At 42.4% G+C, this 10,164-nt stretch overlaps 1 pseudogene across 1 annotated transcript; it reads left to right on the forward strand.

Moving 5' to 3' along the window:
• Window positions 1–712: 712 nt before the first annotated feature.
• On the forward strand, window positions 713–9,956 carry LOC307000098 (pregnancy zone protein-like; annotated as a pseudogene). Its single transcript has 34 exons — window positions 713–904; window positions 2,380–2,563; window positions 2,632–2,788; window positions 2,910–2,962; window positions 3,107–3,127; window positions 3,224–3,389; window positions 3,476–3,560; window positions 3,637–3,751; window positions 3,829–3,949; window positions 4,033–4,142; window positions 4,215–4,385; window positions 4,466–4,690; window positions 4,770–4,980; window positions 5,059–5,208; window positions 5,432–5,581; window positions 5,671–5,746; window positions 5,963–6,122; window positions 6,199–6,424; window positions 6,516–6,639; window positions 6,710–6,831; window positions 6,910–6,961; window positions 7,057–7,140; window positions 7,230–7,406; window positions 7,534–7,609; window positions 7,698–7,854; window positions 7,941–8,015; window positions 8,084–8,246; window positions 8,561–8,745; window positions 8,816–9,037; window positions 9,112–9,233; window positions 9,352–9,433; window positions 9,508–9,591; window positions 9,663–9,768; window positions 9,853–9,956. The product of its transcript is annotated as a pregnancy zone protein-like (transcript).
• The last annotated feature ends 208 nt before the right edge of the window (window positions 9,957–10,164 follow it).

Here is a 10,164-nt window from a genome sequence, read left to right on the forward strand (position 1 = left end):
GCCTTTCTGTGTTACGCCTCTCCGACTCCTCCAGAAGGTCCACCATCCTCCTCTTTATTTGGAGGTCCTCCTGTACGGCTGGATCTGTGTGTAGTTTTCTCTTTAGCCTGTCCCCTCTGTGGCTGTTGAGCTGCCTTGACAGAAATCAGAGTGAATATTTTAAAATGGATCAGAACTCACCAGCAACACATTTAGCACACCTACCAGTGCTACAAGTACACAAAGGACAACTTGCAACGGCCCCTCAACTAGGTACACATACAGACGAATAGAATACAAGCCAATAAAAATGTTCTGCCATGAAGTTCCCTTATATCCCCACTTATGGAATCCCATATTGTTCAATCAGAAATGTATCAATTATCGGGCCGGACCTGACTGCTGTATAAATGACAGTAATGACCTAACTCACTTAAAGAAGGTCTCTTCGGGACTTGACAACCTCTGACGGTGCATACAGAGTTTTTAGCTGTTTTCGCGGATCCATCTGAACCGGCATCTTTTTGACAATGTTGTCGTCTGTAAAAAAAAAACATCTTTCCGGTTTTTAGTACGTTGTTGTGTAAATGTAGCCTACTCTAAGAGCATGTGTTTCAGAGATGGCATCCCTGTGATTAATTACCGGGGCTCCGCCCTAAAGACGTCCAGATTGCCTGTGATGCTAAATCAACCTGTTCTGAATTATTAAGAGCGTTTAAATAACGCTGGCATCAGTGCAGCTGATTTAGAGTTAAACTGTAGAGCAGTGTGGATCTCAACAGAAGTGCTGCAGGGTTTTTGAAAGAGACTCTTGATTTCTGTCTAGTCTTGGATGATTGCTCTTCATGGCTGTGAGGGAGATTTGTGTTTGGAAATGGCTCATTTTAGCCCTCTTCCTCTTTGCTGTGGATGGACAGAAAAGGCCGTGAGTACCGTGGACTTTGAAGTGAACCAAAGTAGACTAATGTTTATGCTGATGCAGTTTTAAAGATGACAAAATGAATCCCCAAGGATTTAACCAATGTTAAAAGTTCATTGTTCATTTTGTACTTTGTGGCCATCTAGTGGTCAAATGATGTTCATTGAGTTCATAAATGTATTGTTTTGTGCTTATTTGTTTTACCATGGCAGTCCAGTGTTGCCAGTTCAGTTCATTATGCCCCTTTTCAAAAGATGTAATTGACACATTCTTGGGAGGAAACCATACACTTTTGTGAAATTTCAGCTCAACATACCCCACAGATTATTTATTATAGCTTGACAAATTTGCCTCTTTATGGGTGTGAGCAAAAACGTGCCTTTTTTGTCCCTTTAAATGCAAATGAGCTGCTGCTCCGCCTCTATTCTGATCCTTTAGGCTTTTTTTCCGAATGGCAGATCCTTTACATTAGATTCGGATACTGGCAATAACAAAACACGCATCTCACTCATCCAAAATCTCAGAAATAACCAGTAGCGAGTGCAGCCTTACAGAGTCTCAGGAAGTGGTTCAACTTTTAGACACCCCTGGAAGTTTCTGAATGATTAGTGGATCCATTTATGTAGTTGTGGAGTTACATTGATTCATCTCATTGACTTGCATATACCATCATGTTTAACTTTTTTACACAGGTTGACAGTCTCTGAGGTCTTTATAAGACCGCTGTGACATTTGGTTTGGTCAAATAGTTCAGTGCTAATCTATGCAGCAACCAGATGGCGGTGCCGTGGGTGGAAACATTATAACATAAGTGGTAATCTAAGATAGGGGATCCTACGTCAGAAGGGGTGTGAAATCTGGTCTGCTTTTTTTTCATGTTTGCAGAGAAAGGCTTCCCAAAACAAAGTTACTGGGTCACTTCATGTTTTCTGGGTTGGTAGATGCATATTAAACAGGAAAAAATGCAGATTTTAATGATATGTCCCCTTTAAATTTGGAGTTTCAACATAAAACCTAGAGCTGCACGATGAATTGTTAAGAGATTATGATCTTGATTTAAACCCCCACACAGCCTTATTCCTAAATTACAAAGATTTGACTATTAATTAAACCTTTGACAATCAAACGGAACTTTTGAATCTGCATTGGTACTGCTGAGCCAGAGACCAGTTGTCATGTATAGGTATGAAATTGTCACTTCAAATGATTGTTTTGATTTTAACATTCGTCATCACCTTGTGGTGTACAATGCCATTGAATCATTCAAAATATTCATTCAAAAAGCTTGATTCATAAATACTTCACTTGTTTCATTAATCAAACTTTTGTTTTTTAAATTGTGCAGCTCAAATACCACCCCAACTGCCCATAGACTTGGCAACCCTGTGGCAGACACTTTCTGTGGATGTTCAACCAACATGTAAATGTTCTGACCTGATTCCATTTGGTCCCTGAACCTAAACTTCATGATGTTTACACAGGTTATTCATGGTGACGTTCCCTGCAGTGATTGAAACTGGATCTGATGCCAAATTGTGTGCTAGTCTTCTGAAACCCCAAGAGAGTCTCACAATGACAGTTTCTCTGCTTGATGAGGAAAATGGGATGACTCAACTTATGCAGCAGGTTTCTTCAAAGCCATTTCACCGCTGCTTTTGTTTCCAGGTATGCCATTAGATGCAAGTGGGTTTCTTTTTTTTTCTTTTTCCTGGTTTAACTGGGTTTCTCTACAGGCTCCTCGAGTAGATAAAGAATCTGTGCAGACGCTGAAGGTAGAAGTTCAAGGGAAGGTCTTCAGAGCGACTGAAGAGAGGAAAGTCATGTTCAGACGTTACCTGCCTTTGACCTTCATCCAAACAGACAAACCCATCTACAATCCAGGACAAACTGGTGAGCTGTGAATGACCCTTGGTTGAATATTAGAAGTGTAGAAAGTCCATTACGCTACACTTTCTGATCGCCTTCATGTGCATTATGCAATAATTGTGAGCATTTGTTGCTTTTTTTGCAGTGAATTTCCGAGTTGTCACCATGGATAGCAAGTTTTTGCCTCTTGATCAGATGGTAAGGCCTGACCATGAACATTGCATGTTGTTTACATGTGTAGTTTTGAATTTAACATGTAAATCAATTTGATTTTCATTTAATAATTGCTGCGTCAGTGTGTTCTTTTGAAATGCTCAACATTCCTATCTTTGTGTCTTGCAGTACAGTCTGGTGGTGGTGGAGGTGAGGATTTTGCAATGCAATCGAGCCAATGTTTTTTTTTTTTTTTTTGCACTTGCTTTGTTTGCAGTTTCTCTGAGCGGTTCATTGTTTTAATAGGACAATAATAATAACCGAATTGGTCAGTGGACAAACATTTCCTCAACGGGGTGGATATTACAGCTTTCTCACGAGTTAAACCCAGAGGCTCAGATAGGGATGTACACACTAAAGGCTTTTATTGGTGAACAAATGACCTCCCAAGTTTTTGAGGTGAAAAAATACGGTAAGCTGTTATGAATATTGTGTATATAATGTGCAACAGTTCAACGACAGATCTGAGATCTTACAGGATTTTTTTTTCTGGCTTAGTTTTGCCCAAGTTTGATGTGACTGTAAACGCACCACAGATGTACAGTGTTGCAGATGTGGGACTGAAAGTTGAGGCTTGTGCCAAGTGAGTGAAACCTACAGATATTTTCTCGTCTTGTGGTTGGTCCGTTCTTGATTTTGTTCCTTGTGACGTTTCCCAGATACACATATGGCCAACCTGTACCTGGCCAAGCCTTGTTGGAAGTATGTCGTGAGCCGTTTTCATATGTTGTGGTTCCTGATTTGACCCGTCTTTGCCTGGATAAAACTGCAAAGGTTTGACTCCTGCCTCACAGTGGAGGGTTTTTCTTCTGCTTGTGCTTGACTTAAATGTGACTTTGTTCTGCTACCAGATGAATACCACTGGCTGTGCCTCCCTTACCGTCGATACATCAGTCTTTTTCAACACCAAATTTGAAAATAGTATGAAAGATACTCTTCTTGTAAATGTGAATGTCACTGAGGAGGGAACAGGTGAGCTATTGGCTGATCTTAACCAATTGCATGTGTATGGAGGAAGTTGACTCGTTTATTCAGTGTTTTTGTTTTTTCCCCAGATGTATTGATGTCCAAATCTGCAACAGTGTCCATTACGTTTGAAGTTGGCAAGGTCACGTTTGTGGACCTCCCGGATTATTTTGAACCTGGATCAACAATTAAAGGAAAGGCAAGTAAAAGTTTATTCCTTGTAGCAGAAGCCTTCACATTGGTTGCCTTTACTAACCTTGAATCCCAACAGATATCAGTGTCTCGTTTTGATGGGACTCCAATTGCAAACAAAGTGGTTTATCTCCTGGATGGTAACAGCTGGCCCAACAAACTGCTGATGGATCTGACTACAAACCAGAACGGACTGGCCTCGTTCTCCCTCTGCACTGCTAGTCTTCCTAAAGCTGCTCTGAATCTAGTGGTACGATTTGCTCTGTTTTGTGAAATGGGCTTCTCCTCCCAATCTCTCACATGAAACTGATTCCATCTGTTGTTCCCCAGGCAAGTGCGACTCCAGCGGTTTTTAATGGTTACAAATCGCCATACTTCACTACAGATACCAGGGTTGTTCAGCTTCTCCAACCTGATTCTTCCAGCAACCCATCTAGTGAACTGACTATAGTGAAGCTTGAGCAGCCACTCAAATTTGGTGCTTCGTTTCCAGTGACTGTAAAGTATTCTTTTGTTGGAGAGTCTGGGGACTACAGCGTTGACATCATCTATATGGTGAGTGGACATCAGGGTTTAGTTTTTTTATAAACCTTGCTCTCGCCTGTTTAATGCACCCATTTGTTCTCTTTGTCAGGTCTTGTCCAGAGGATTGATCGTCCTCCATGGATTTCAGACGGTCAAAGCGAGGGCTTCTAATACAGTCACCAGCGGCTCTGTGTCGTTCCAACTGTCTGTCAGTGTCAATATGTCTCCAGTAGTGCAGATTCTGGTTTACTCCGTTCTGCCCAGTGAGAATGTTGTTGTTGGTAGTGCATCGTTTGAGACAAACGCATTTCCAAAACCAAGTATGATGTGCACTAGCATCTTTTGCCTTCAAGTGGGGTATGATGATGTGTCCTACAGCTTATTGGTCATTGTTCCAGGTGTCTCTACAGTTCTCTTCTGCTACGGCTGTTCCTGCTGAGGGAAATGTTCTGACCGTCTCTGCTGAAGCAGGATCTCTGTGTGGCATCAGTGCTGTAGATCAGAGCGTCTGGATCTTGGAGCCAGGAAGACGTCTGAGTGCTAAAATGGTAGCCATCTGCAGATCTTGTTGGTCTTGATTGACATTAAGGTTTGGCTTTGAAACGAATAATGCTAATGGTTCAATTAGACAAACCTATGCTATCATGTTATAATTATAGCAGTTTGTATACACTTATCACCTAACATTAACTCTGTGACCATAACATGCCAAACATTAATGCATTTAGTTAAATAAACATGTGACAAACCAACACTGTTTTATGGTCCTAGGTGTTTGACTTGCTCCCGGTGCGATCACTATCAGGTTACCCATCCAGCGTTCAGGATGAACCAGAGTGTCTAGGTTTTCGACCCCGTCTAGCTTTTCATATAGATTCTGCCTACACTGCTCCTACAAATCAAGCCTACACAACTTTCAAGGTAGAAAACCATAAATGATCATGTAGTCACTGAACAGTATGGAGTCATTGACTTTAAATTGGTCTTGTTTTGACTTGTTACTATGACAGAGCCTGGGAATGAAGATCGCTACAAATCTTGCTGTACAAGCCCCTCCGTGCCCGCTGTATCGTAGATTTCCAGAAAGTAGGTCTATGCAGATGGACAGTTCTTTACATAAACTATTCTGAATGACCAGGTGAACTTGCCTTGTTGTAGGAGGTTATTCCGCTTACTTTGTGGATGGACAAATTTGTGTTAAAATTACATAATTGCAACAAGAGGGGCAGTTTTGAATAATGCTTATTCTGCAGACACGAATACCGTTCAGAGTAAATGGGTGAAATTGCTTGTCTCTTTCAGTGATGAATTTCAATGGTCCTCCTGTAGCTATGGCTGAAATGGCTCCTGCTGAAATGGCTCTTCCAGAAGCAGAAAGTGCTGGAGGTGACAATCCCTCTTCAGAAGTGACCATCAGGACTTACTTTCCAGAAACATGGCTCTGGCAGCTTGCTCAAGTGGGGTTAGTGAACTCCTAAAACTACTTAATCACCGTTTTTACTTCTGTTCCTCTTAATTTCTCTTGTGCTGTCTTTTAGAGACACTGGATCCACACAAGTTCCCCTCACTGTTCCTGACACCATCACCACATGGGAGACGGAGGCGTTCTGCCTGTCCTCAAAAGGTTTCGGTCTGGCTCCCTCTGCTCTGCTGACGGTCTTCCAGCCCTTCTTCCTGGAGCTCTCCCTGCCGTACTCCATCGTCCGTGGGGAGTCTTTTGATCTGAAGGCCACAGTCTTCAGCTATCTGTCCAAGTGCATCATGGTCTGCAATGGTTTATTTTCATATCAATATATATATATATGTGTATAGAAGGTCATGTGTCTTTGCTCCATGTGCTCTGTTTCATTGGCAGGTTAAAGTAACTCCAGATTCATCCACGGCCTTCACTCTTAAACCCTATACTGATTCGTATTCATCCTGTCTTTGTGCCAATGGGAGAAAGACCTTCAAATGGGTTCTCTCAGCTTCTGTTCTAGGTCAGTTTTGGACTGCCTCTCTAAATTAGACAGGAAGTGAGCAACACCCAATATACACTTTTCACTACAGGAACTGTCAATGTGACTGTCAATGCTTCAGCTGAAGCATCCCGGTCTCGATGTGGCACTGAAGTAGTGACTGTGCCGACGAGAGGACGCACTGACATAGTCACTCGAAGTCTACTTGTCCTGGTAAGTGTTAACTAGCTTTCTGGAGTTTGATCATGGAGATCATGCTGCTACTGATGTTGTGTTTTATTGCTTTTATAGCCTGAAGGAGTTGAAAGGACAAACACCCAGAGTTGGTTACTGTGTCCAAAGGGTTTGTTAGCACTCAATGATTCCCCAATAAATTCTCCCTGTACAGCAAAATTTTAGCCTAGCGCTCAATGCTGATCCATTCTTTTCGGTCTGCAGGAAAAGTTCTTTCTGAAGACGTGACTCTGACACTTCCAAAAAATGTGGTTCAAGGATCAGCCAGATGCTCTGTTTCAGTCCTTGGTAAAACATTTAATTGAGTGGAAACTGACATGTGAAGGTTGGTAGAATAACGGTTTCTGATGTGGGTTTAATGCTTTACATCCTTGTAGGGGACATTATGGGTCGTGCGCTGAAGAATCTGGATAGGTTATTAAAGATGCCGTATGGCTGTGGAGAACAGAATATGATTGTTCTTGCCCCCAATATTTACATCCTGATGTACCTGGAAGTCACGGAGCAACTCACCGCAGCCATCCGAGAGACTGCCACAGGCTACCTTCAGAAAGGTATGGATGACCAAATCCACTTTACATATGTTGGAGACTAAATTCCAAACTGGTTTTGTCCTCAGATTAACTCAATCAGACTAACTACCTTCTTGACCTATTTACATGTGGCTTTTTCCCCAATCAGGATCTCAAAGACAACTGAACTACAGACACAATGATGGTTCATACAGCACATTTGGTAATGATGAATCGAATACATGGTGAGTTTCACGCTGTTCTACTGTTGTGTATCTGTTGTGGCACCAGCAGTTTGTAAGTTCAGTTTGTCACAACCTTCTTCACGACCAGGTTGACCGCCTTTGTCATGAGGTCTTTTGGTCTAGCGAGGCAATTTATCTTCATTGATCCAAATGTCCTGCAGAGTGCAAAGGATTGGTTGATCAGCAAGCAGGGTTCAGACGGCTGTTTCATGCAACAGGGAACTCTGCACCACATCGACATGAAGGTGCATTACATGTTTCTTAAACTATGCTCTAACCAATTGACTTGAGATGAGGCTGTTCTTCTAAATCAAATATGGTGATGTTTTAGGGAGGAGTTGGTGATGAGGTGACCATGACTGCCTACACTGTTGCATCACTGCTCGAACTAGGCGTCCCCACAATGGTAAACAAGTCTCCAGTAGTTCTTTGAGCTCCTTGCAGAGGATTTTTCTGATATGGTTTTTATTTCAGGATCCTGCCATTACTAATGCTCTGTCATGCTTGAGGCCTGTCGTTGGGAACCTGGGAAACACTTATGCCACGGCTCTGCTGGCCTACACCTTCAGTCTGGCTGGAGAGACCACCACTCGATCACAGCTTTTAACTTGCTTGGACAACTATGCCATTTCTGATGGTGAGATTTACCAGCCTCTTGATGTTTGTTCATCAGTTTCTTTGTCAAACGTTCTCCCCTCCATCTCATCCTAAGGCACTAAGCTCCATTTAGACGACATTTAATTTTATTTAATAGGCACACGTGTGAACAATAAACATGTACCACACTACAACATTTATAGCCAAGGCTAATTTGCAATGTCCGTCCCTAGAAGGGCTTTTCACATGCATACAGAAAATGCAAAAAAATACATTTACAGTAACATTTACGTTTACTTGATGTTTGTTCATCCGTTTCTTTGTCAAACTTTCTCCCCTCAATCTCATCCTAAGGTACTAAGCTCCATTGGTCTCAGACGACATCTGGTGATACTCTGGCGGTGGAGATCAGCTCTTACGTTCTACTAGCAGTTCTCGCTGTTCAGCCTCTCACGACGGCTAATCTGGCCTATGCTAACCGCATTGTCAACTGGCTCGTGGCCCAGCAGAATCCCTATGGAGGCTTCTCCTCCACCCAGGTGGCTCTGACTACCAAACATGAGTGCAATCATTTATGGGTTGAGTTTTTAATCTGGTGCTTGTTTTTAGGACACGGTGGTGGCTCTTCATGCTCTGTCTGTGTACGCTGCTCAAGTGTTCAGCTTGGATGGCTCCAGCACTGTTACTGTACAGTCCTCAGCAGTGGGAGGTGACTCTTATAACTTCAAAGTGAATCGGGACAACAGGCTGCTGTATCAGGAGAAGCCGCTGAAGAACGTTCCTGGCAAATATAGTGTTAAAGCATCAGGATCCACTTGTGTGTCTGTGCAGGTCTGTATCTTCACTTTCTCTCGGTTTCTGTTGTGCACATCAAAATCTTACTGTGCTTTGCTCTCATACTGTAGGTTGTGTGTTTCTACAACATCCCAACACCTGTTAAAGCAGCCAAAACACTGAGCATCGAAGCGCAGGTGACTGGAGACTGCCAACCACTTGGAGCCAATCTCATGTTGAACTTCACTGTGACGTAAGAACAGCTTTGGCTTTGTCCTGAAACCAACTAATGTTTATGACTTTTCCAAAAGGAAGCGGTGTTCTTGATTCCGTTGACTAAACCTCTTTATTCCACCACCACCCTCATTCAGGTACAATGGCGTAAAAGCAAGCACTAACATGGTTCTAGTTGATATTAAGCTTCTTTCTGGCTTCACGGCAGATACATCACTGGTTCGTATGTTTAAGATTTCGAAAGTCCCAAGATGTCGCATGTTATAGTCTGTAAACGAATGTCTTTTCCTCAGCTTGGTTCTTCACCCCAATCGTTCGCCCCGCTAGTGGAGCGCATTGATACTGAAGATGATCATGTCCTAGTGTATCTGAAAGAGGTGAGACTTGGTATATTACTAGCTGCCATCTTGAGTGCTGTGCTCTGCTGTTCATCCTTTCTGTCTCGCAGGTTCCCAAAGGTGTCCCCATGAGTTACACTCTGCAGTTGAAACAGGTTCTTGCAGTGAAAAATCTCAAGCCAGCAGTCATAAATGTTTATGACTACTATCAGACAAGTACGCTTTCATCCTAATCTTGCTTTGGATCGTGTTCAACAGTTAATCCAGCCAGAGCAGTTCATTTTTCTTTTCCTTTTTCAGGTGATTCGTTTGAGACCACCTACACGTCCCCCTGTCCATGATTTGGTTCAGTACTGGCTGTAGGACACGTGACTTAAATAAAACCGCTTTTATACAATCCGTCCAATTGTTGCCTCATGTTTCTTGTCTGTGACATTTGATTGAATCAGGAAGTTGCAGTGTTCATGAGTTTCTATTTCTTAACATGGCTCACTCAAGCTTTTTTTTCAAAATGAAGCATTTCAAATTGTAGTGCTTTGCTTGCTGGTGACCCTTCATTAATCAACTGGCAAATTAAAAACCTTTACCTTTCCAACCAAGGTAGTAAGCTTT

The sequence above is a fragment of the Phoxinus phoxinus genome, assembly GCF_949152265.1.
Source record: "Phoxinus phoxinus genome assembly, chromosome: 1".
Classification (NCBI taxonomy): domain Eukaryota; kingdom Metazoa; phylum Chordata; class Actinopteri; order Cypriniformes; family Leuciscidae; genus Phoxinus; species Phoxinus phoxinus.